This window comes from Protopterus annectens, chromosome 6.part1 (assembly GCF_019279795.1).
Source record: "Protopterus annectens isolate FY-2018-M chromosome 6.part1, PAN1.0, whole genome shotgun sequence".
Classification (NCBI taxonomy): Eukaryota; Metazoa; Chordata; order Ceratodontiformes; family Protopteridae; genus Protopterus; species Protopterus annectens.
In genome coordinates, this window is record NC_056738.1 from 275,023,042 (window position 1) to 275,050,245 (window position 27,204).

Consider the following 27,204-nt stretch of genomic DNA (forward strand, 5'->3'; position numbering starts at 1 on the left):
ACCATTTCCATTTCTAGCATTTTAAAGGTTAAAGCAGGCATTATTTAATTACATTAAGGAATTTTTAGTATATTTATATTCTTTGTCCGCAGAGCTTGTACTAATAATGGTAATCCTGACGAATATAATGTGTGTTTTATTCAAAACAGTTGTCAGCTTCTTTTCGGAATGTTTTTACCTTTAATTAGTTTTATCCCTGATGGCATTCACTAATTGTTGCAGCTTTGTGATTGGTTTTTCACTGTATAAATGATTTTGACTTTTTTGTGTGTCACTCTAAAGAAGACTTTGTAATAAGACGAAAGTGCTCAGTATATTATATTGGCTTATTAAAGATTAACGGCCCTTCTATGGTATGTTTAATTGATTTCTATAGCTAAATGGCTTTTGAGTTCGTTGGTGGTGTCCTTGTAGTTTGTTTTGTGCTTCTATGGCCTACTCCAGCTTGCGTATGACTCAAAAACACCTTAGGTATCTCCAAAATCTTTCCAAGTCGCTGGTACTTCATCCTCCTACCACATCAGACTAAACAGCACTGGGCCACCCTCAAACAAGCCTCAAATGAGCTAAATTGTCCCCTGTCAAACACCATACTGATCTTTTCAACCTTACACAAAAGACACATTTACAACACACACACTCTACCCTAAACCACAAACTGGCTAATGATAGCATGCCATGGCAACTTCAAACAACTGCAAGCAATGCCCTGGTCATAACCAAGGTAACCAAGCCCCTTAAAAAGGGGCCATCTCTTCCTGTTAAAAAAAAAAAAAAAAAAAAACTCCAATAGTTACTTCATCTTTTTCTGCACATTCTGACTAATCTTTACTCCTGGAGTATTTTTACCTCTTCTCATCCTATCTTGTCTTTTTTTATACTTTTCTTGCATTTTATTTGGAAGACAGACCTCTGAATACTTTAGGTCTGTTTGAAGCCATCAATAACTGCCTTTTTTCATTATAAGAAATTGTAAATCACTATTGCATATGTGTATATAGAAAGCCCTCCACTCGAGTACTATAATGTTACTCAAGTCACTTCTTTATCATGGTTCATTGCAGCTACTTTATAACCAGATGCCATACTGATGTTATATTTTTTTTTATAAGTCTTTATTTTTGAAGTTGTATTTTCTGGGCCATGGTTGAAATGGACCCTTTTGTATCGGTCTACTACCTCAGTCAACAAACAAATAAATTAAATGAAATAAGTACACCAAAGCTCCTTTAACTAAGGCCAGTGTCCAATAAAAGAAAAGGCAAAATAATGGGAAATAAAAGCTGTGTAAGTAAACTTACCATAACACTAGATGCTCGAATGATCACTGCTGCAGTAGCCTTAGTTACATGGGTAATATTCTGCCAAGAATATACCAGCTTGGCAGCTCTCAAAGCTTCAGAGCACAATGCAGGTACTCAAACTGTCAAGGAGCTTGAGATGAACTAATCAAAAGACAAGTTTGGGCACAAATCCCTTCAGAGTTTAAATGGCAACACTGAGAGGAAGGCTGAGTCCTCAATAGACAAAGTTAAGAACAACCAACCAAAAATACCTGTCCACACCTTGGCATAAAAAGTTCACTAAAAAACAAGGGGGGTTGGGGGAGGGAGCAGCTACTGCAGCAGTGATCATTCGAACATCTATTGTTAAGGTAACTTTACTTGTACAACTTTACTATGCTCATCATATTCATCACTGCTGCAGTAGCCTTAGCTATATGGGTAGATTACCCTAGCTAACTACATTTGGGAGGTAAAAGAAGAGTCCAGGAGCCCGTGGACAATGGTCCTAGCAAAGCCTGAGCTGGACCTAGAGAAGGAATCAAGCTTATAGTACTTTGTAAAATTATGTACAGATAACCAAATAGCAGCTTCTACCCTTTCCCAAAAGCCATACATGTAGTGAAGTCACTGAAAGACTGGGCCTTGACCCTGCTTGGAATAGTTCTGTTATGGTAACTATAGCAAACGCTAATAGCTTTAAACAACCATTTGGAAATAGTCTGTTTTGACATAGGTTGTTTCTTTTTCTTACCTTCACAAGAAAGGAAAAACTGATCCAAAGACTTATAAGTTTTAGTTCTGTCAAGATAGTACCCAAGTTGTCTGTAGATATGCAAGGTATGAGGTATCCTTTCTCCTTCATTTGTAGGTTCAGGAAAGAAAACAGGGAGATGGACAGTTTGGTTTAAAGTAAACTCAGATACCACTTTGGACATAAAAGGCCAAGTTTTCAAAAAAACCTTGTCCCTGTGGAAAATTGGATAAGGTTGACTCACCATAAGAGCTTGCAACTCAGATGCCCTTCTTGCAGAGGTCAGGTCAAGCAGGAAAACTGTTTTCCATGTTAAGAAACAAAAGTCAGCAAGATCAGCTAGTTCAAACAGAGCAAGTGTTAGCTTTTCTAACACAAAATTAAGATCCCAAGGACGAGCCACCAGTTTTCTTGGAGACCCCTTATGCAAAACCCCTTTCAAAAACATTCTGACATGATACTACATTAAAAGAGGAAGGTCTATGGGCAGATATGCCGAAATGGCTGATAAATGAACCTTGATAGAGGAATAAGACAAGCCAAAGGATAGTAACTCACAAGTGTTGTAAAACCAGGGAACTACTAGCTCTGAATGGGTACTGATTATGTTGTTAGCACTAATTAGAAAACCTTTTCCATTTGCTAATATAAGATTTTCTAGTAGCAGGCTTTCTTGCCTCTATTAGTACCTGATGACTGTCCACAGTAAACAGGTGCCTAAAAGGAATTAAGACCCTATCACCAAGTAAGTAAAATGAAGTTGACTGATGTTGAGGTGTATCAAACAACCCTGTTCTCATGCGAGTACATCTAGTCTTTGAGGAAGCTAGTGGTTAACTGCCCCTGGCCATTTACAAAAGAGAGAATGATGGCTACCTGGGCCTGAATGGAGTCACCAGGATGATCCTGGGGGACTCATTCTGAATCTTCAGAAGTATCCTGGATATCACTGGAAAGGGTGGAGAGGCATACTGGAACATTTCTCTCCAAAGAAAAGGTATCCGTCTTGCAGGCCTTCCTGATGAGCTCCTGGAACAGAATCTTGCCAGATGATTGTTCAGGGAGGAGGCAAAGAGATCAACTTGAGGAACTCCACACAGACGGATCAAATCTTAGAACACTCCCTAATTTAGTTTCCATTTGTGAGGGTCTACCTGGTCCTGCTCAGCTTATCCGCCACACAATTCTGCTCTGATGAAAAGCACAATACCTTTAGAGTGAGACTGTGCTGTGAAGATCTATCCCAAGCTAACATGTCTGGTCTGCAAAGGAGTTACAACCTGGTTCCCCCTTGGTTATTGATATACCACATGACTTGAGTCTTGCCTGCAACCACTTAAAGTGTCAGAGACCAATGATGATAGAGAGAGTTGAGTGGCTTAATCAGGGCAAGCATACCCTTGATATTTATGTGCTTGAGACTGTCCTTGGTGTCCCACACCCTGTGAATGTTTTATCCCTTCTGAAACTACTGCCCAAGTAAAGTCTGAGGCATCCGTGGTGACTGACTGCTTTACAGCAGGGATGGAGAAGGGGAGACCTGGATTTAAGGATATCTGTTGTCTCCACCAAATTATTTCTGACAAATTCCAGCACTGAGGTTTGAATAGATAAAGGATATTGGTGCTTTGATCAAAGAGATTTCAGACACCACTGTATCATTCTCATGTAAAATCTTGGCAGGGGTATCATGACAATCATAGATACCACAACACCCAAAATCCTGAAGTATTTCCTTGCAGTGACCAAGGTCTGAGTGGAAAACCTTAGAAATAAACCTAGATATCAATCTATTTGTTTTCCTGTGGAAGAAAAGCACTTTGAACTGAGGTATCTAGTTGTTATCCCCAGGAACACAATCCTGTGTGAAGAAGTCAAGAAAGACATTTGAATGTTTTCTTGGAATCCCAAGTTGTACATAAGAGATCTCTCATCCATGCCAGAGACATTCCTGACACTTTGGAAAAAGACTCTGCAAAGATAAACAAGTCATCTAAATATGGAAACATGTGGATGCCTTGTAGCCTGCAAAGAGATATAATTGGAACTAAAGACTTTGTGAACACTCTTGGTGCAGTGGATAGTCCAAAGAATAAGGCAGATAATTGATAATGTGTTTCAGATACACACAACCTTAAGAAACATCTTAAGTCCAAATGAATAAGGATGTGATACTAAGCATATTTTATGTCTAGTTTTACTAAGAAACTTCAAAGAACATATAGGTAGCAGGTTGTAAAGTGACATCATTTTGAATTTAGGCACCATCACAGGTTTAAAAAAGAAAGATCCAGAACTGGTCACCAAGCATTTTCTTTCTTTAGCAACATCCTTTAATCAAAACACTTTCCCCACCTGAGAAGAAGCAGCTGGTTTTATCACTCTTTGGAACAGTATGTGATGAGAACTGGTGGAAATGATACAGTCTGGCGGATAAGGACTGACCACCAGGAAAGAAGGAATTTCCTGACACTGCCATCTGTAACCATGACAAATTATTTTCAGAACCCATTTGTCTGAAACTATCTGCTACAAAAGAGAAAAATGGAGATTCAGACTTTGTGGGTTGCAAATTGGCTCACAGATAGAACCCACAGTGTGAAAGTAGCAGACTCCAAGTCAGACTGATGACCAGTCACGAGTGGAGTCTCATAGGGATCGGTCCTGGGTCCTCTTGTTTGGCATCTACTTCTCAGAAGTCCAGGCCAACATGGGGGGACTCTGGCTGACCAAGTTTGCAGACAACTGCAAGCTGGGAGCCATTATTAACTCCCCAAGTGATGTAGAAATCCTACAGAAAGGCCTCACTGAGACCAATGACTGGTGTTGAAACCATGGAGTTAAAGTTAATGCCAAAAAATGCATCGTCATCCCCTTTGGGAAAAACTCAGTTCCCACTAATTACCTCATTGATGGGAGCCCACTGAACAGTGAAAGTGTTATACTAGATCTGGGGGCACAGGTTGACAGCAACCTCTCCTTCAACCACCACATTGCCACTGTGGTCAGAAAGTCCTTCTATGTGGCACATCTCATTACCAAGGGTTTTGCATCCAGGAAGAAAGAAGTCATCATCTCTCTCTCTCTACTCTTCCCTCAGTAGGCCAATCATAATCATAAAGTATAATGCCCTATTTGGCATGTACCTCACTAGATGCATGCAACAGCTGGAAAGGCCACAAAAGTACCTCACAATGAGGATCCTAGGCCTTAAACACATGTCATACACGGACAGACTCAAAAAACTCCAGCTATTCTCTGTCTCGTATCGTCTAAGAGGTAATCTCTGCTTGACTTACGAAGCCATGTCTGACCCAGCTCTGTTAGAATTGCTACATCTAAAGAAATCCCAATCCCTCCACACCACATGGTCCAGAAAACTCAACCTCATTACCACAATCAATAGAACATGCTGGAGGAACAGGTTCATAACCCAGAGACTGCCCATGCTCTGGAATAGACTTCCCATACATGTCAAGCAGAGCACCTCACTGGCCCTCTTCAAGAGAAATCTTGATGAGTGGATGGGAAACAGAAAGTTCACTCCGGGGATCACTCCAGTGGCTGTACTTGTTAGAGGCACTGGGAACAAACGCCGGGCGGCATGATGCCAGGGCACTTCTATGGGCTAGGTTTGTAAAGGCTCCAGGGCTGACTAGTGCACACCTATGAACCTATAAAGGGACTAGGATAGGAGGAGGTCACACGGTCTCTCGAATAGTCATTTAGACTTACTGGAGTGTCCCTGGTTTTGGGAGGTTTGAGACTTCTTTTTGGAACCTCCATGTCATTTCTTCTCAAACATCTGTTTATCTATATTTTATTGATACTGTTGATTCTGCTTTTTTGCCAAAATTGGATAAGGAGATAGAAAATTCCTTGGAAAATTTGGAAAAGGAAGGCTGAAAAATCTTAAAAGATTCCCTGTATCAGCTTGCCCTTTCATCACACTTTTTGATCACCTCTACAGCAAAGAGGGTAAATTTAAAAATGTCATTTTTATCATCAACTGAGAGGTTCTGAGAATGCAGCCATGCAAACTTTTTCAAAACAGTACCAGTGGCCGCACCCCCGGAAGAAGTATCAACAGAATCAGACATACACTGTAAACAATGAGTAGTGACCTCTGCAATATAAGGAACTAAATTATTTAAAGTAGATTTCTCCTCACAAGAAGAGAGTATAGATAAAATACTCCTTATACCTAGACAATTAGTGTGAACAAAGTTTATAATATGAGCCTAACAATTCAAAATTCTGAAAACCAAAGTTGCAGAAGTGTACACCTTTTCCCCATACATACCAATAATTTGTCCACCCTTATCAGAAAGAGTAGGACTGGAATTGACTAGGTGCTTAGCAACAGTAGGATCAACTAAAGCTATAGTTGCCAAGTCAAGTTTGGGAATAGTGTAAAAATTTAAAAGACGGAGGAACTTTATACATTCTATTTGCCTTTTTAGGAACAGTTGACTATCTGGAAAATTGCAGGCAGTGACACACACACATCCTCTAAAGCAGACAGAATAAGAGGAACCAGTGCAGGATCTGGAAAATCCTTCTGTAACAACTCATAGTATTTTCTGAGAGACTGAGAAACTTGAGTGTTCTCCTACTGAAAACACTGGCACATTGTTGAAATCAATAATTTTGTCCTTATACTGTGGTACCAATCTGTCTCACAGAAAATACTATGAGTTGTTACAGAAGGATTTTCCAGATCCTGCACTGGTTCCTCTATTCTGTCTGCTTTAGAGGATGTGTGCGTCATTGCCTGCAATTTTCCTGATAGTCAACTTCCTTTGCCCAGAATGGTACCACAGCATAAGGACAAAATTGATTGACTTCAACAATTGTCTAAGTTTCTGGTGTCATTCAAAGGGGATTAAGTTTCTGGTGTCATTCCAAGGGGATCCAGTATCTGTCTGCCTGGGATGACACGATCGACAAACCACGATGCTTTGCCAGAGATGGTCTGCACCTGTCGCCCCTAGGATTCAGGTTACTGGCTAAGGCTCTTGCTAACCCTATAGTGCCTTTTTTAGGCAAGGCTGAAAGGACAAAACCACCACCGTAACAGATATAAGCATGCAAAATCTGAAGGTAATGCTACTCAATGCTAGAAGTCTAAACCCCGAAATGCACTCTCTCAAAGCACTCCTAAAAATGGAGAACATCAGTATCTGTGCAGTAACTGAGACCTGGTTCAAGGCTCCAGAGAGCACCCCTGCAATACCAGGCTACAACTCTTACCACACTTTTCGGCCACCAAACCAGGACCGAAGCACTAAAGACAGAGGAGTGTCCATATTCACGAAGGATATTCACACCTCCAGGCTAGTTGCCCAACACAATGCATCTGAAATTCTCCAGGTGCAACTAACACTAGGTATGACTGCAATCCGAATTGTAGCTTGCTACAGATGCCCCAAGATTCTCACTACACCTTTCTAAACATACTAGAAAATATTAAGATACAACCAAACACACTAATACTGGGTGATTTCAACTACCCTGCCATTAATTTGGAAAACTACTCAGGTACCAACACTTTTGCCCAATGGTTCTTGGAATTCATAAATTTCAGCTCCCTGAACCAACTAATCCATAGTCCCACCAGGGGCTCAAATATCCTAGATCTGGTCATTACCAACATCGGAGATCGATGCTCCACACCAGTGGTCACCCCCTCATTGGTCGGGTCTGAACATAAATTAATCACCCTTGACGTCCACATCCCATCCCCACCCCACCCGTAGGGATACCTCCATAAAAAACTTCTCCAAAGCCAACTTCATGCTACTCAAGATAGAAGTGACAAACTTCATGACATCCATGCAGATGGGAACTGAAAGTTCGACCACTGCATCCTACAGCAAAGCACTGTACGCGCATATCCACTCGTGCACGAATCATGCCATTCCAAACAGAACCAAGACGGTCTCCTCCAAAAAAAAGGAACCCAATCTGGTGGCCCCCTGCCATAAACAAACTATATAACAGAAGGAAGAAACTGTTGCAGAAAAGAGGAAAATCCCAGGATGCAAAAAACTTCCTTATCAGCCTCAGTAAGGAGTTGAGATCACTCATAACATAAAATCCTCTAAAGCTAGTTACAAAAATAAAATTGCCAAAGATTCTAAAGACAACCACAAGGCATTCTATAGTTATGTCAAGAATCTAAATGGCAATGCTCAGATCTGCTCTGAGCTACAACAGAATGGCATTAAATGTACTGATCCCAAGGATATTCCCAATATCCTGGTAGATCGATTCAGTGCCAACTTCACACCCCTCTCACCCCCCTAAAGGGCCCATCTCAATACCAAAAGATTGCCAAATTCCAATAATCATGGCCACACAGGTAAAAAAAAACGCACTCTCCAAAGCTAAGAATACAGCATCCATGGGACCAGATGACATCCTGGGCTGTGTACTACATGAACTACAAAATGAACTGGCATCTCACCTAAGTGTCATGTTTAATCATAGCCTCACCTCAGGCTTTATGGCCAATAAGTGGTGCACAGCTACAGTTATCCCACTCCACAAGGGGGAATCCACCTTGGATCCTGGGAACTATCATCCCATCAGTCTGACGAGCCTGATCTGCAAAGCCATGGAACGCATTATCCTGGAACTTATAAACAAAGACATTGGCAACCTTCAAACACTGGACCTCACCCAGTTTGGTTTCATAAAGGGCTGATCTTGTCTTCTCAACCTGATTGACGTCTTCGAATCAGTCTCCAGAGCCGAGGGAAAGGCGGTCCACACAGCCTATCTGGACCTCGCCAAGCCCTTCGATACCATCCCCCACTCTGAAATCATAGATAAACTTACTAAGCTTGCATTAATCCCTATGTCACTCGATGGGTTGCCAACTGGCTTACTGACAGAACCCACACTGTAAAAGTAGCCGACTCAAAATCCAGCTCCAGACAAGTGACAAGCGGAGTACCTCAGGGTTCAGTCCTTGGACCGCTCTTGTTTGGCATCTACTTCTCTGAAGTACAGGCCAACACTAAGGGACTCTGGCTACGAAAGTTCGCAGATGACTGCAAACTGGCAGCCATTATTGAATCCCCAAATGATGTGGATATTCTACAAAAGGGCCTTACAGAAACAGATGTTTGGTGACAGAGCTATGGGCTCAAGCTCAATGCCAAGAAATGTATAGTTATCCTCTTTGGTAAAAACCATGTACCCGTGAATTACCACATAAGTGGCAATACACTAAACACCGAAAGTGTGATAAGGGACTTAGGGACACAGGTGGACAGTGGTCTCACCTTCGATAACCACATAGCCACAACAGTCAGTAAATCCTTCTATGTGGCACACCTCATCACTAAGGGCTTTTCATCCAGAATAAAGGAGGTCATTGTCCCACTGTACTCATCCCTCATTAGACCCATTATAGAGTACAACGCCCCATTTGGTATGTACCTCACAAGACATCTGCAACAACTGGAAAGGCCACAGAAATACCTCACTAAAAGAATCACAGGCCTAAAGCAGATGCCCTATGCTGACCATCTAAAAAAACTCCAGCTATACTCTGTCGCATATCGCCTACTCAGAGGCGATCTCTGCTTAACATACAAGGCCATGTCAAACCCAGTGCTGTTGGACATGCTACACTTAAAGAAATCCCAATCCCTCAGAGTCACACGCTCCAGGGGATCTAAACCTGGTCATCACAATGAACAAAACATGCAGGAGGGATAGGTTCCTGACCCAGAGAGTCCCCATAATCTGGAATAGACTGCCCATACATGCCAAGCTGAGCGCCTCTTTGGCACTCTTCAAAAGGAACCCTGAAGACTGGTTGGGAGATAGGAAATAAACCACAGGGATCATGTCAGTCACGCTGCTAGACAAGGGACCAGGGAAGTAAATATTCTGGGAAGAAATAGCCAGGGAATTGTTATGGCTAGGCTTGTATAGGCCCTAGGGCCAATAGCCTAGTGCCAACCTATGAACCTAACAGTCCCACACAGAGTTCTCTTCTGAGTCTGAATTAGAAATCTGGGGGGGGGGTATATCCCTCCATGCATCTTCCTGTTCACATTCAGAATCTTGAGCCTCTTCAAGAAAAGCGGTATCCCTTCTTTCTTTTACAGCAAACTACTTCACAAGAAGGATCAATAGCCTGAATTCAACCCTGATATATGTGTGTGTGTGTATATGTGTAGTTCTTATTCAACTACAAACCATCACAATAACATCAACAAAAAGCAACTGTAAAATTAATTTCCATTACTAAATCAATTAGACTGAGTGTTTTTGTCCTTGTAAAAAATAAAATAAAAAAGCATTATGGCCAAGATTTCAGTGTTCATTGAAACAGCTATAATAAGCCAATGAAATTCAGCTTTGATGAACTCAATCGTATCGGCCCTAAGCCAGTGCTGAAAAATCACAACTCAACTCATTTAATCTACTGGACAGCTGAAGTAATTCCCTCTTCTAAATGAAGTACTTTATCAATAACTACTTACATTAATAACATTAAAATGCCAATACCCATTCCAGACACAAGTCAATCAACTGGTGCTACTACTGCAATATTAGTCTAAATAATGATTTCACACAAAAAGCAAAAGTACCCAACATCTAAAGCTCAAAATAAAAGCAGCCAGTCTAGTTGCTTATACCAAATCTGTGTGCTGGAAATAAAGCCCTTAGTAAACTACAATTATGTAAGCAAACTTACCATAATAAATGTTTGATTAAATCCCTGCTGCAGTCACCTAAGCTATATGGGTTATATCCTGGCTTCACCTGTGCCCAGACTGCTGACTGCATGAGCTCCAAATGGAGAAAACCAGTAGTCTGTCTGCTATGAGTAAAGGCTTCAGGACTTCCTTGCCAACTGTAAAAGGGATGCTAAGGTCCTGATAATGAAAGCAAAGATATACAAATCCTTATTCTAGCATAAACATACACACAAAAAGTGGGGAAGTAGGGAGGGAGTGCCTACTGCAGCAGTGATTTAATCAATTATCTACTGTTATGGTAACTTTACTTATACAGCTATACTATGTTCATTCATAAATCAATGCAGCAGTAGCTTAAGCTATGTGTATAGAACACCAAAGCTTACACAGATTGGGAGGAGGAAGAATGAGGGTCTCGGAGCCCCAGAAGAATGATCCTAGCAAAGCTTGGACTAGGCCTTGAAAAGGACTCTAGTTAATAGTGCTTTCTAACGGTATGTACAGAGGAACTACTAGCTAACAAAATAATGCTAGAGTCCAGTCCTTTTCAAAAAAACATAGAAGAAACAAAGGCCCCCTTAAAATGAGCCTACACCCTTGTCTGGCATTGTCTTATTATGGCAGGAACAATAAAAAGAAACAGGAAGCGACCACCATCTGAAAATAATCTGCTTTGATATGGGCTGCCCTTTCTTCTTACCTTCAGCTTTCCTGAAAGGTTTAATTCTGTCAAGGTACTACCCGAGCTTCTTATGCATGTCCGGAAGGTGAGGAATCCCTTCTACCTGACTTTTAGGTTCTGAAAAAAAGACAAGTAGAAGGACAGTTAGGCTTCATGTAAACTCTGAAACCATTTTAGGCATACATGAAAGACAAGTTCTCAAAGAAACCCTGCCTTTATGGAATGCCACATACAGCTGCCCCACTATTCATTCATTTATTTAATTGACTGATTTGTTTTAATCTATTTTGCCTTTGTTTACCAAGATAGTCCAACTACGTTTAGCATGAATCCTTTTTCAGCAGAGATAATCATGAAAGTTTAAACAAAATTGGAGAATTATACACAGTATAAGATTATGCATAAAAGAGATTAAGCAAAAACATATCAGACATTATATACAGTACAAAAATCCACATCTAACATACACATTACATACATATAAGGAGATATTTATGCAGATAAGCAGTTTACAAACAGCAACGAGTTTATTTAATTTACTTTCTGGGAATACATCAGTCTTAGTATAGCTCCTTGGTGTAGTAAAATAATTTTTTGTATTAAAAAAAAAATACTTCTAACAGAAGAGAAAAATTATATTAGAAAGATAGTAATAGTAAGAAAGATATAGCCAAGTGAGAGTAGGAGGAAATTAGTATAATGAGAAATCAGAAGCAAGGAAAGGAGTGCAGTCAGAATTTGTTCTAGAGATAAGAGATGAAATATATCGGTATTATGGCAGTCAGCCTGGTGAGATGCAGAAGCAGATCTATTTTTCTGTCAGGTGATATTTTAATTGTTTTTTGAAGGAATTTCCACTTTGGTCTGTTTTTAATGTTAGAGATGGAGTTCCACATTTCTGAAATTTTGTTTGATTATAGAATGTTCCCTGCAGAACTACAATATTTTCCTATGGTGAGAAGAGATTTGTCTTTTGGGTGAATAGAGTTTTATGATTTTTTTTATGGCTGGACAGTTGTTTGGCTTATGCAAGATTTGTGTACAGTACAAAGTTGAAATAAAGAGAGGTGTGACCGACAGTGACAGTATGTGTCAAATCTGACGGTTTTGATATAACATTGTTCTAGCTTTGTCAGCAATGTGGCTTGCAGGGTACTGAAAATGAGGGAAGAATACAGTTGAACAGGCAGTAAAGTAAGCAGATGTTATACATTTTCTAGATTCGTGAGTCAGGATTGAGTTTATTCTGTATAAACAGCCAAGTTTCTGGTGTGTTTTTCCTATGGTTTGGTTAATGTGTTGGTCGAATTTCAATTGGTCATCAAAGATGACACACAGGAGTTTAGTCTGGTCAGTGAACTTGTTCGATCTAAGTGCTGTTAGCAGCGATTATGCTAAAAGATGTCTTTTGCTATGAGAGGAATTTGAGAGTAAACATTAATTTTGTTGGTAACCATTTGAAATGTCGACACCCGCTAGGGCAAGTCCTGAAATACAGATACTGAATGAGTGAAGATCTGAGTTGCATATACTAAGTCTGTGACGCCATTTCTCAGAATACTCCCTTTTTTCCGAGGTACGAGGATCTCAAAGTTTTAAAGAGAAGAGAGATTTTTGAGATTTGCTGTTCTTCGATTTTGGTCTTTTTTTTTTTTTGGCCTGTTAGCGCTCAGTATTTAGAGTGCCAACATTTCAATAGGGAGCCAGTTTTCTTTTATTGGGGTTTTATAGGAGGCAAGATTTGTTTAGCCAAGATTTAATTGAGGAGAATGCATGATGGGTTATGTGTTAAAGTTCTGTTATCGCTTTTTCTAAGCATATCAGGGTAGAGTCATCACCATACTGCACTACAGAGGCTTGTTTGCCAGCAGTATAAAGATCATTAACAAACAGGATAAAGAGCAGGGGACTTAATATAGAACCTTGTGGGACTCATTTTTACTGGGAGGAAAACGCAGATATCATGCTTCTATTTGACTGCCAGTGGAACCAATGTAGGGAGGTATTGGCTAGTCCTATATTACACAGACGGAGTAAGTGTTTTTCACGGGACGCGGTATCAAAGGCTTTAGTTAAGTCTAAAAAAAGTCCAGATATTCTATTACCTTCATTTCTTGTGTGTTTACAGTAGAAGTAAAATGAAGCAGAGCAATAGAAGAGGTGTAGGGAGGCCTAAAGCTATGCTGGGTAGAGGAGAGCAGTTGATTTTCTGATAAGTAGCTGAAAAGCCAAGTATATATACATTTCTCCAGTATTTTACATATGAGGGAGAGAATGGCTACTGGTCTATAATAAAAGAGCTCCAGTGATGTGCTTGCTTGGTGCAACAGTAGTATAAAACATTTTTCCCATATGGATGGGACATTTTCTGAGATGGACTGATTTGCCAGAATAGAAATAGGATGGTCTATGGCATCAGCTGCCATTTTAAGGTAAGCACTTGAGAGGTTGTCAGGTGGGGGTATGTGGAGGGTTTCAGTTTTAACAGTTTTTTGATAGCTGCAGTAGGGACTGGTTGGAAAGAGAAGTGGTCCAGCAAATCTGGTCACTATGGTGGCGGTTTGATTTGGTCTGGTGAGCTGCTGATTATATATTTGACTATTTCAATGAAATGGTTATTAAATTGGTTCACTATACTACTGTTCTGTGTTTACAGGTTTGGGATCAGCTGTGCTGCTCGTCCTGGTCTTAATACCTTGATGATGATGATGATGACGATGATGATAACAGTAATAACCATACAAGCATGCAACTCGGATACTCTTCTTGCAACTGTCAGAGCAATCAGTAACCCTGTTTTCCAAGTAATGAACCATAAATCAGCATGATGAGCTGGTTCAAAAGAAGCCAAAATTAACTTTTGTAAAACAAAGTTAAGATCCCAGGTAGGTACCACTTGTTTTCTAAGTGGGTGCATATGTAAAACCCTTTCAAGAAAAGTTTGACCAAAGACTTTGATGAAAGAGGAGGATCCATGGGCACAAATGCTAAAATGATTAACAAACCCTTATAGAGGAATAAAGGCCAAAGGATAACAACTAAGGCAAATATTGCAAAACTAGTGGTAGAAAACCTGTATGGGCCCAGGTTCTTACCAGGGCACCAACTAGCAAATTATTTCCATTAATCAATATAAGACTTCCAAGTTCCAGATTTCTTTGCCTTCTTTTACTGCACATTAATTTCTTCAGTTGTTTGTTTGGAAAGGAGGCAAACAGATTTACTTGATATGCTCCCAACAACCAGACCATTTCCTGGAAAACTCCCTTCTTTAGTTCCATTCGTGGGGGCCTATCCTGGTCAGCTTGTCTGCCACAACATTTTGCTCTGATGAAATGCAGGAGGTTTGGAGCGTTAAACTATGCTGAATTGCTACCTTCTAATTTACCACTGTGACCCTGCACAGAGAGGAAGATCTGGTACACCCTGGTTTGCTTAAATACCACATCACTGGGGTGTTGTCTGTGATCACTTGAAGTGGCCCTGGAGACCACATATGATGCAGAGAATTATTAGCATGAACAGAGAACATCTATTTTTCATAGTGAAGTGCTTTGGCCTGTCCTGTTTTATCCATAGACCTTGCACTTTTATCCCATAAACACTGCACTCCATGCAAAATCCGCTGCATCTGCTGCTAAAAATTGTGCAGGGATAATCTGAAAAAAGGAGAGACCTGGATTCAAGGATATCTGGTCTCCCAACTAAAGCGACTCTCTTTTCACAAAGCCCAACACAGGAATCTGAAATGTCAGTTGGGTGAAGATGTTGGGCCATACTATTTTTAGAAAGCACTGAATTTTGCTCACATGTAATTTGACAAAGGGAATCATGAGAACCATAGAAGCCATGATCCATGATCGCCAGAATCTTTAGGTATTCTCTTGCAGGAGTCTCAGACTGAATGAAAAAGATGAGGAACAATTCCAGTTACTGGTCTACTTTTTCTTGAGGGAGGAATACTTTTTGCATGATGGTATCCAGAAATCACCCTAACACTATCCTGTGAGGAGGAGTCAAAGGATTTTTGAAAGTTGACCTGAAATTCTAGACTGTGATGGAGATTTGTTAACCATATAAGGGACTCCTGACACTGTGAAAGACTCTGTAAATATAATTAAAGTCATCTTAATAAGAAAAACATGTGAACACTCTGCAGTCTACAATGGGTTATCACAGGAGACAGACACTTTGTGGAAACCCTTTTAGCAGTAGACAACCTAAAGTGTAATACAGAGAAGTCGTAGTTTAACAGACACAGAAAACCTCAGAAAAATTCTCTGTGACAATATGAACATGCTGATAAGGAATTTCAAGTGTAGCATTACCAAAGGGGAGAAATGGAAGGTAATGAGATTTGTAGGAACAATATTCTGAACTTTGGAATCTCCACAAATAAGGTTCAGAATTGTTCAATAACAGGGATCCTTTCTTGGCACCAGAAAAATTCTTGAATAAAAAAAAAAACAAACAAACAACGTTTCCCCACAGGTCTGGTGAAACTGCTTCTATGACTCCCAGAGAAAACATTTGGTTAATGACTGGGGGGGGGGGGCATGGAAGTCTGATTTGCAGGATGATGGTGATCTCCTGGAAAAGAGGGAGGCATCCCACTACCATCTGTAACCCACCTGAACAACTCTTGGAATCCAATTGTCTGATGCCAAACAGGAAGTAGTGTCGGGGGGGGGGTGCTGCAATAGTCATTCCATGTTATAGGACTGTCCCTTTTTTGGAAGTTTTTCTCCTTTGAACCATCCTGCAACTTTTTCTTGTAAGTTTGCTTGTTATAAGCCTGTTGAGACTGTTTATTTTGATGTTTGAAAAGGACCCAAGTTTGCTGCAAAGGTTTAAGCAAACACAGAGCATAACGCTTGAAAAATCTAAGTAGCCCCCTTAATCAACGTATCCTCTTTCTTCAAACTGTTTGAGTAACTGAGTAACAGAAGGATCAAATAACACCTCCTTATCCAAAGAATTTAAAATTTCAGGCTTCACATCTTCAAAAAAACACCTAAATCTCTTCCTCTTTGAAAGGCAGAATATACTCATTCATAATGCAACCCTATCTCAGCGTGAACTACTATTTAAAGTAGTAGCAAGCTGTAGGTTTAATAGGACTTGCAGATTAAAAACATTGAATATTATTTCAGGATGATGATAGTGAGTGAGTGCAATAATCTGAAATTATCAGCCATCTTAATTTCTGTACATTTCTAGAACGCAACTGTTTCTAAAGCTAGGTGCCTATGTATATAAAGACCTACCCAGCAAAAATGAATGTAAAAACTGTTTACAGATATACATACAGCAAACCACTGGCAAAAAATGTATAGTTTTATTACAAAATGGAGTGGCTGACAATGGTAATTCCCCTACAAACCTTTGACCTTTGTTTATGCTAGGCTAGAATCCACTTGTATTAGTTTCTACATATTACAGAAAAGTATACACACTGAGGAAATGCATAGTGAACTTGGGTAAGGATTTGTAGTGAAGGGATACTGAAACAGGTTAGTGGACAAAGTACTGGAATAAAAATAAAATACTGGATCCAAAAACAGGGACTAGGGAAGTATATAATCCAGAAATGCCTTTAACTTACACTATATATTCAGTTAATACTAAAAAGAAATACAAGAACACTGGAAATTTTTTTGTGCATAAAGTTCGTAAACAGAAGACGTATGACCCTTTTGGAAAATGAGGGTGGAACAGAAACTTAAAGTAAAAATAAAAAAGTAGATGCACATAAATGTCAGAGTTGCAACATGTACAGATTGATATCGGAGGGTCCAATTATTGATGGCATGAACGCCACCAGGATTTATACGTCTAATGGTCATTTTACCTGTGCTTCTGTGTCTGTGGTTTACTTTGCATATTGCTTGCCACGTGATAGTTTTGATGTGGATAAAACCAATACTTAACTGCATAACAGAAGTTATGAACAGACACACACTATTAAGAATAGCAATATGCTGAATGCTCTATACAAATCATTTTATCAAATGTCAGAATTTTAAAAAAAAAGTTTTTATTTTTGTTATAAGAACAGGTTGCTATTAACATCAGGGGAGGCAGTAGAAATAATAACCTGGATTATGCTGAACCAACTGGGAGATTATTTTGAATGCTACCACTGTTAGTAGATTAAACACAAGTATTAATTTTAAATGTGTTTTAAAAAAAAGAAGTAAAAACACATTAAATGTAAATAGAACATGGGTTTATTGTTTTACAGTTAAGTGAATATTATGTGATTTTTAGAACTTGTATATATGCATGTGTTTTTGTGGTTTGAAGTTAGTTTGATGAAGTCTTGTGTTCTTTGTTGTATCACATACCAGAGATGAAAGGTCTTATTAATAAATTTGCAATATTTGGTTTTCAGTTCCACTGGTTTCTTCCGCTTCATTAGTTTATTTTTAGTGTTATTCAAGTTGGCTAACTTAAAATAATAGGTTATGGTTATTATGAAAATATGTGAGAAGAAGAATGCAAAAAAAATAGTAACACATGAAGTGTGTGTGTTATGGAAAGGGAGATGTTAGGGAGTAATAAATAACACAGAGTGGTACTGTGAGGTTGGCATAGTTTACTGTAACATATGTCTGCAGGAAAAGTGATGAATACTACAAAATTATACTTTGAAGTTTGACATATCTGCATAACAAACAGCATTTGTGTTTGAATATAAATAAGTATGTTGGTTGAAGCAAGTCGGAAATGTTAAAGTACACTTACACTTTTTTAATAAGTACCAAGGGATCTTTTAGCTAAGCTACCAGCAATGCAGGCCAATGCGACCTTGGTTTAGCATCTTATCTGTAGAATAGAACACTATCGAATTTAGCACCTCACTTATGCTGCACTACATTAGAACATTAGTAGTGGAAAATAAAATGTACCATAACGCATGCACTCAAGTCACTCCACAACAAGTACAGATATGACTCTGTCATTGTCCATGTTGGAGTGAATGACTTGAGACGTACCTCCCTGGACTACATGAAAAGAGACATGGAAGAGCTCTCAGATCATGTGGCCCAGGCAGGTATGACCCTAGCCCTGAGTAGCATCCTGCCTTCGCCCAGAATGATACCACAATATAAGGATAAAATGATTGTCTTCAACAATTGGCTAAGCTTATGGTGTCATTCAAAGGGGATCCAGTATCTGTCTGCCTGGGATGACATGATTGACAGACCACGATGCTTTGCCAGAGATGGTCTGCACCTGTCGCCCCTGGGATTCAGGTTACTGGCTAAGGCTCTTGCCACCCCTATAGTGCCTTTTTAGGCAAACTTCAAAGGACAAAACCACCACCGTAACAGGTACAAGCATGCAAAATCTGAAGGTAATGCTACTGAATGCTAGAAGTCTAAACCTCAAAATGCACTCTCTCGAGGCACTCCTAAAAATGGGAACATCGATATCTGTGCAGTAACTGAGACCTGGTTCAAGGCTCCAGAGAGCACCCCTGCAATACCAGGCTACAACTCTTACCACACTTTTCGGCCACCAAACCAGGACCGAAACATTAAAGGTGGAGGAGTGTCAATATTCACCAAGGATATTCACACCACCAGGCTAGTTGGCCAACACAATGTGTCTGAAATTTTCCAAGTGCAACTAACACTAGGTAAGACTGCAATCCAAATTGTAGCTTGCTACAGATCTCCCAGCATACCCCAAGATTCTCACTACACCTTTCTAAACATACTGGAAAATATTAAGATAGAACCAAACACCCTAATACTGGGTGATTTTAACTACCCTGCCATTAACTGGGAAAACTACTCATGTCCCAACACCTTTGCGCAACGGTTCTTGGAATTCATAAATTCCAACGCCCTGGATCAACTAATCCATAGTCCCACCAGGGGCTCCAATATCCTAGACCTGGTCATTACCAACATGGGAAATCAATGCTCCATACCTATGGTCACCCCCTCGTTAGTCAGGTCTAACCATAAGCTAATCACCCTTAACATCCACATCCCACCCCCACCCCCCAGTAAAGAAACCACCACCTCCAAAGCCAACTTCATGCTACTCAAGTCAGAAGTGACAAACTTCATGACACCCATGCAGACGGGAACTGAAAGTTCAACTGCTGAATCCTACACTAAGGCACTGTATGAGCATATCCACTCATGCATGAATCGTGCCATCCCAAATAGAACCAAAATGCTATCATCCAAAAAAAGGAAGCCAATCTGGTGGTCCCCTGCCATAAACAAACTTTACAACAAAAGGAAGAAACTTTTGAAGAATAGAGGAAAATCCCAGGATGCACAAAACTCCCTTACTAGCCTCAGTAAGAAACTGAGATGCCTCATAAAATCCTCCAAAGCTAGTTACGAAAATAAAATTGCCAAAGATTCCAAAGACAACCACAAAGCATTCTATAACTATGTCAAGAATCTAAATGGCAATGCTCAGATCTGCTCTGAGCTAAAACAGAATGGCATTAAATATACTGATCCGAAGGATATTGCCAATATCCTGGCAGATCGATTCAGTGCCAACTTCACCCCCCTCTCACCCCCTAAATGGCCCATCTCAATACCGGAAGATTGCCAAATTCCAGGAATAACGGCCACACAGGTACAAAATGCACTCTCTAAAGCCAAGAATACAGCATCCATGGGACCAGATGATATCCCGGGCTGTGTACTACATGAACTACAATATGAACTGGCACCTCACCTAAGTGTCATGTTTAATCATAGCCTCACATCAGGTTTCGTGCCCACTGAGTGGTGCACAGCTACAGTTATCCCAATCCACAAGGGGGGATCTACCTTGGATCCCGGAAACTACCATCCCATCAGTCTGACAAGCCTTATCTGCAAGGCCATGGAGCGTATTATCATGGAACTTATAAACAAAGACATTGGCAACCTTCAAACACTGGACCCCACCCAGTTTGGGTTTGTGCAGGGCCGATCTTGTCTCTTGAACCTGATTGACTTCTTTGAATCAGTCTCCAGAGCCATGGACAAGGGTAAGGTGGTCCACACAGCCTATCTAGACCTTGCCAAGGCCTTTGACACCATCCCCCACTCTGGAATCATAGATAAACTTACTATGTTGGGCATTATACCCTATGTCACCCAATGGGTTGCTAAATGGCTTACTGATAGAACCACACTGTAAAAGTAGCCGACTCCAAATCCAGCTCCAGACAAGTGACAAGTGGAGTACCTCAGGGTTCAGTCCTGGGGCCGCTGTTGTTTGGCATCTACTTCTCTGAAGTACAGGTCAACACTAAGGGACTCTGGCTAACAAAGTTTGCAGATGACTGCAAACTGGGAGCCATTATTGAATCCCCAAATGATGTGGATACTCTACAAAGGGCCTTACAGAAACAGATGCTTGGTGCCAGAGCCATGGGCTCAAGCTCAATGCCAAGAAATGTATTGTTATCCCTTTGGGAAAAACATGTATCCATGAATTACCATATAGGTGGCAGTACACTAAACACAGAAAGTGTGATAAGAGACTTAGGGACACAGGTGGACAGTGGTCTCACCTTCAATAACCACATTGCCACAACAGTCAGGAAATCCTTCTATGTGGCACACCTCATCACGAAGAGCTTTTCATCCAGAAAAAAGGAGGTCATTGTCCCACTGTACTCATCCCTCATTAGACCCATTATAGAATACAACGCCCCATTTGGTATGTACCTCTCAAGACATCTGCAACAACTGGAAAAGCCTCAGAAATACCTCACTAAAAGAATCACAGGCCTAAAGCAGATGCCCTACGCTGACCACCTTAAAAAACTCCAGCTATACTCTGTCGCATATCGTCTACTCAGAGGAGAACTCTGCTTAACATACAAGGCCATGTCAAACCCAGAGCTGTTGGACATGCTACACTTAAAGAAATCCCAATCCCTCAGAGCTACACACTCAAGGGATCTAAACCTTGTCATCACAATAAACAAAACATGCTGGAGGGATAGGTTCCTGACCCAGAGACTCCCCAGACTCTGGAATAGATTGCCCATACATGTCAAGCAGAGTGCCTCTTTGGACCTCTTCAAGAGGAACCTTGATGATTGGATGGGAGAAAGGAAATTCACCCCAGGGATCACGTCAGTCGCCCTGCTAGACAGGGGTCCAGGAAAGTAAATAATGTGGGAAGAAATAGCCAGGGAATTGTTATGGCTAGGCTTGTATAGGCCGTAGGGCTGATAGCCTAGTACCAACCTATGAACCTCGGGAAAGAATAGATCCTACAGTCTTCTTATCTTCCATCATCAAAGGCAAGCGTGCTTCCATACCTCTCAACCTCTTAGAGCAAGAAATCTGGACAAAGCCATAAATAAAAGTGGGACAAGGGACACTTTTTAAATATTGCTCTTACATCAGCATGAATTTTCTGATGGGTACGAAGTCTGAAACTTAAATGTCTGTCATTATTTTCTAACTTCAGTCTTTAACGATTTGCCACTAATTTGTCAGAAAACCACAATTTTATGAAGAATGGACCAAAAATATGAGGTAAAAATCTAGATATTCTGCAGAAATCTGTACAGTTGAGAGATATGTAATGTGCCACTGACAAACTTTATTTTTATTTATTTATTTAACATTTGTTGACCGGGAAAGTCCGACTAGGTTCCACAGATCCTGTTTTCAGCGGAGGCCCGGGGAGAAATGCTCCAGACGCATGTCTTTAGAATGTGGGAGGAAACCGGAGTACCCGGAGGAAACCCATGCGAACGCAGGGAGAACATGCAAACTCCACACAGAAGGCACCCTGGCCGAGAATCGAACCAGAGAACCTCTTGCTGTGAGGCGACAGCATTAACTGCTGCACCACTGCGCCGCCCACTTAATTTAACTTAATTTAACTTAATTATGTTTGTCCTCAAAATACAACACACTGTATGTAAAAATAAATGTTTGAGACAAACAATAATTCATTCATTAATGGCCAACAAAATTCAACAGACATTTAACTTCTCAGGTGCTAATGCATTACACATTATATCAGACTGATTTTGAAACTTAAAACTTAACAAAAACAGCATGGCTCACAGTGGTGATTCTCATTTATTTCTCTGCAGCCTTAAAACTATGAAAAAAAAAACAGATAAAAGCTTAGGGGTGAAGGAGTTGACAAAACATTTAAGGTCTTTACCTCAAATATACAAGATATTGGGTTTAATTCTAACCTCTGGATATAGCTAAGCTTGTAATAGTCTATACACTAACAACATAATATTTACCCATTAACAAATATCAAAACAGGATATTTTACTTCAGTTTAATTAAACAGACTCTCAATATGTGTATATATAGTCTATATTGTTTAACTTTTTTGATCAAGAATTGGGAATAAAAGCCAAAAATAAAAGGGAAAAGAACCCAAAATTAAGTACAAATTTTAAATATTACTTTTATTTTTACATTTGTTAACCAGGCAAACACATACTGTAACAAGGACTATTTTCGGGGATGATCTAGACCTATTCGCAGGCAACTAGGAGATATACGAGAAAGTTAACAAAATAGATTTTGCATCCATATGCATTTTCTGAAGAATTAAGTAGTAAGAAACTCTAATGTCTGGCATTACTGACTAACTGTAATCCTCAATGATTTACTACAAAATCAAAACTTTTATGAGGGACACAGCAGAAATACAAGGAAAAATCTGAGATGTTCTGCAAAATAAGGAAGAAGGTGTGGCTATGAGACAATATAGTGCAAACACTTGTTAATAACAATGGCTTGTTACAAAAGATTTACCTTGTACTGTGCACTGGAAGATGTGTCAGGAAAACCAGATAGGTTCGTATATGACAGCTATATGTGCCTTAAAAAAAGCCTACTATTCCAACAGAATTTAAATAGTGATATTCCAGATTTGTTAGACCCTGTGTTCCTTCTATAGCTGATTAAAAACACCACCACTTGGTGATATAAACGCTATCCTTCTGAAAAAAAAAAAAAATATATATATATATATATAGTTCAGTCTGTAAACAAGCAGCTTGGTTTACTTCTGCAAAGAAACCTTTGGAAATACAAGGCTACAAAGGCTGACCACTGGAACAACTCTCTTCAAAACGGGCACTTGGCATTATGGAAAAATTGGAGATGTTCTGCTTACTTTTTTCTGTAAATGTTACAGCTGATTTGGAAATAAATCTATGCTTCTTAAACTGAACAAAATGTTATTGTGTTTTAGCTTGTTACAGCAAACTTTTAACAGGCCTCAATGTAAAAAGTTTTCAAAAAACTGTACAATGCATGGGGCTTATGCAACTGAATCACACATTTATTAAAAGAACAAAATAAAAAAGAATAAGTGCATTCATCTAAGCAACTACAGACTTCACCATACTGTGAACAACAAACTAAAAATCAGCTCATTAAATATTAAAATTGCAGTGACATCATTAAAATTTCATCAAGTGTGAGCCCCTTAACATTAAATCCTACATTTATCTTCAACCTGTGCTTGTTTAGAATACATCTAAAATTAACATAATTTAAGCCTGCTGCTTTTGTGGCATTCAGTCTAACTTGCCAGTCATATTCTTTACTAACAAATTAGTCGGGTTTTAAGGCACTTAATGCATAAAAACAAAACTTTTAAAATGTATGCATTTTAAACTATTACTGTAGAAGGCATTTTTTTGTATTACTTTTCTTGATAACATGACAGTGTTCATATATCCTGGAACTCAACTTTCTAATGATCCTGTCTACATAAAATGCTTGGCAGGCAAAACAGCCTGCCATATACACAGCATTAGAAATCTTACACTTGCAGAATGTAGATGCTAAATAAAATATTTGACTATTTATACACAAAAATGGACTGCTAGCTAAAAAAAAAATGTTGCACATATTACAGGAATAAGTATCCTCCACTCTTATTTCCTTCTTCCCCTGTTTTCAATAATATTCTTAATATTACAGCACCTTATATTAATGACGATGGGAGATTCTCTTGCCACTTTTCTCCACATTGGGATCACCAGCTAAATCTCCCCACTAAGAGGACTGTGCAGGGTACAAGTCACCACTAACCCTAAGGTGTGCTTATTCCCATCAATCGAGTTAGTACCAATGGACCTACAGTCATCATCTCCTTGTTCCGTGAGGAATTTGCACTGGTGTTGCCTTCCTTTTTCTATCTCACTAATCATTTCTTCAGCGACTCCACTTCATACCCTCCCTGAACATACTTTAGAAACCAAGCACCTCCCTGTCAAAGTCAGAATCATTAGCAGTAGGTCAGCTCAGCCTTATCACTTGACCTTTCCCAATTAAATGTTTTTGGTGGGTGGGGTGCAAACTAGCATAATATAAACAACTACTATTTGCAACTGTAGTGAACAGTTTCATAATGGATAAATTCTTTTCTAACTTAATATCTCAAAACACTACACTAGACTTACTTATATTAAAAGTAAACTTCAGTAACTTATTGGTTTTATTTAAATATTCCTGAAAAGTATTCAGTATTTTATACTAACCTATCCAAATAAAATACACATCATCAATAAAATGTAATTAAAAAAGAGAGAGAGACAAAAACACTGTTATATACATATAAATCATTTCAATGGGCTAACACAACATTTGCAAAACCAGATGCAATGGCAGACCCCACGGCAGCTCCTAGTATTTGCTGGTAAAATATTTTGTTAAAAATAACATAATTGTGTTTTAACACCAATTCAAAACATGAAGAAATAAAATCCACTTCTTAGTCACAAATACACTATTATCAAGTAAATTTTCTTTAAACTACAACATATTTTGTGATGACAGTATACCAACTATGCATATCTGCAGTCATTAGGCAATCCTAACATGCGACTACATTTCTAAACTTGCAAATACAATCAGTGAACTCCAAGGTAAAACATTTAATCATCTTCACAACAGGTTTAAATCTGTATTCCATAAAAAAGTATGAAAGATTCTCTTTTTAATCCAGCAGCCAAAACTACTGGTCTTAAAGGGGTGGTGTCACTATCTTTGTGGGGTTTGGGTATGCCAAATATTAACACCTATTCTTGGAAAGGGAATTGTGAAAAAATCCTTCAGTTTGGCATCCACACATTCTTTTTGATTATAAAAAGCAGGACATTCATCAGTCTCTTTATAACCAGCATTAACATACCTTTACAACAATAAAATGTATGAATTGTTGGTTGATAATCATGGGTATCCTTAAATACAACAGTCCCATCCTTGTCAGCCTTCATAATCTGTAAATCAGCAGTGTCAGATAACTTGACAAAAGCCTCTTCCTTTTCAGCAAAATTGTAAAATTTGTTTCTACAAAGTTTTTAATAAGACCAAGCTAACAATTTTCTCACACAGATTTTCAAAACACTCAATCACAGTATTACCAGGTGGGGTGTAAATGTACTGATTAGGCTTGTTCAAGACATTAATAGCAGAATTCTTATTTTTGACATTATTACAAAAAATCCCCTACATTTAATTTCCTTGTAAATAACTTCAAAGAGGTTGTCACATCTGTTACAGGTGCTCTCTTTGAAGGAATAAACCCAAACATACTGCTCAACTTCTTAACTCAAGAAATCTGCACAAAGCCTAAAATAATTAAGGGGGACAATGCACTAAAACAGGGACAGATTTTAAATATTGCACTTATAAACTTAGAAGGTTGCTAAAATAATAGGATTTGTGTCAACATGCATTTTCTGAAGGATCTGTAGTCTGAAACTCAAACGCATGTCATCACATAGTGACTTTTGTCCTCAATGATTTGCTAGAAAACCACAAAAGTTATAAGAAGCAGACCAAAAATATGAGGCAAAAATCTGGACATTCTTGCGTCTTCCACTTATGAATTTTGGGTTCATACCAACTTTGTTAAATAGATCTGGATATGCGCTTAACATTTTCCAATTTTCTTTTTTTTTTTTTTTTACAAATATTAACAGAAAGTGGACACATATACACATATGCACATATAATGAAGAAAAAAAAGAGGTTCTCCGGTTTGATCCTTGGCCTGGGTGCCTTCTGTGCGCAGTCTGCATGTCCTTCCTGTGGTCGCGTGGGTTTCCTCCCACATCCCAAAGCCAAATCCCAAGTAGGTGGATTGGACACTCTAAATTGGCCCTAGGCGTGAGTGTCTGCATGTGTGCGCCTTCTGTGGAAGGTTGGGTGCTGGGCTAGCAACTCAACACCGTAAAACTCCTCTGCCAATCATGAGCGGACAGGTGATCCACTGTGGCGACCCCTAACTGGGAAAAGCCGAAAGAAGATGAAATGAAACTATAGTGTAAGTTATAAAGACATTGTTGTATTCCATATTTCCCCAAACCTCTTCTCTACACTTTGAATATTTCAGTACTTATTGTCTCAAAGTCCATAATCCACCATAGAAGTCAACTAGAAACCCCTTAATTCCTCTAAAACACTCAACTTCCATATCTACTTGCATCTGTTTAAATGTGCCAGTCATTAGTGCATTTGCACTTAATTCTTTAATTTTTATATAATGTTGATTAATATTTCCTCAGCCACTGACATACTGAGTAATTTTACTTGTGCAATAATACATTATTGTAGTCAAACCCTCTTAATGGTTAATAATGCCTCACCTTTGTAAATACAGTTACTAGCTCAAAACAAAGAAACAGAAGCCCTAATTCAGTAAGTTTCGCATATAGTCTCAAAGGCCTCTTCAGTTAAGTACAGGGTTTCATGTCCATATATAATGATCATGATTCAGTAATCA

General features: G+C 39.3%; 1 protein-coding gene across 3 annotated transcripts in view; it reads right to left on the reverse strand.

Moving 5' to 3' along the window:
* FAM126B (family with sequence similarity 126 member B) overlaps positions 1-11,537 on the reverse strand; it is a 1,024,500-nt gene extending 1,012,963 nt beyond the window's left edge. For all 3 annotated transcript variants that reach the window (XM_044075704.1, XM_044075703.1, XM_044075705.1), the window contains exon 1: positions 11,461-11,537. The gene's annotated coding sequence lies outside the window, so the exon portion shown is untranslated. The remainder of the gene's footprint in view (positions 1-11,460) is intronic.
* Between the last annotated feature and the right edge of the window lie 15,667 nt (positions 11,538-27,204).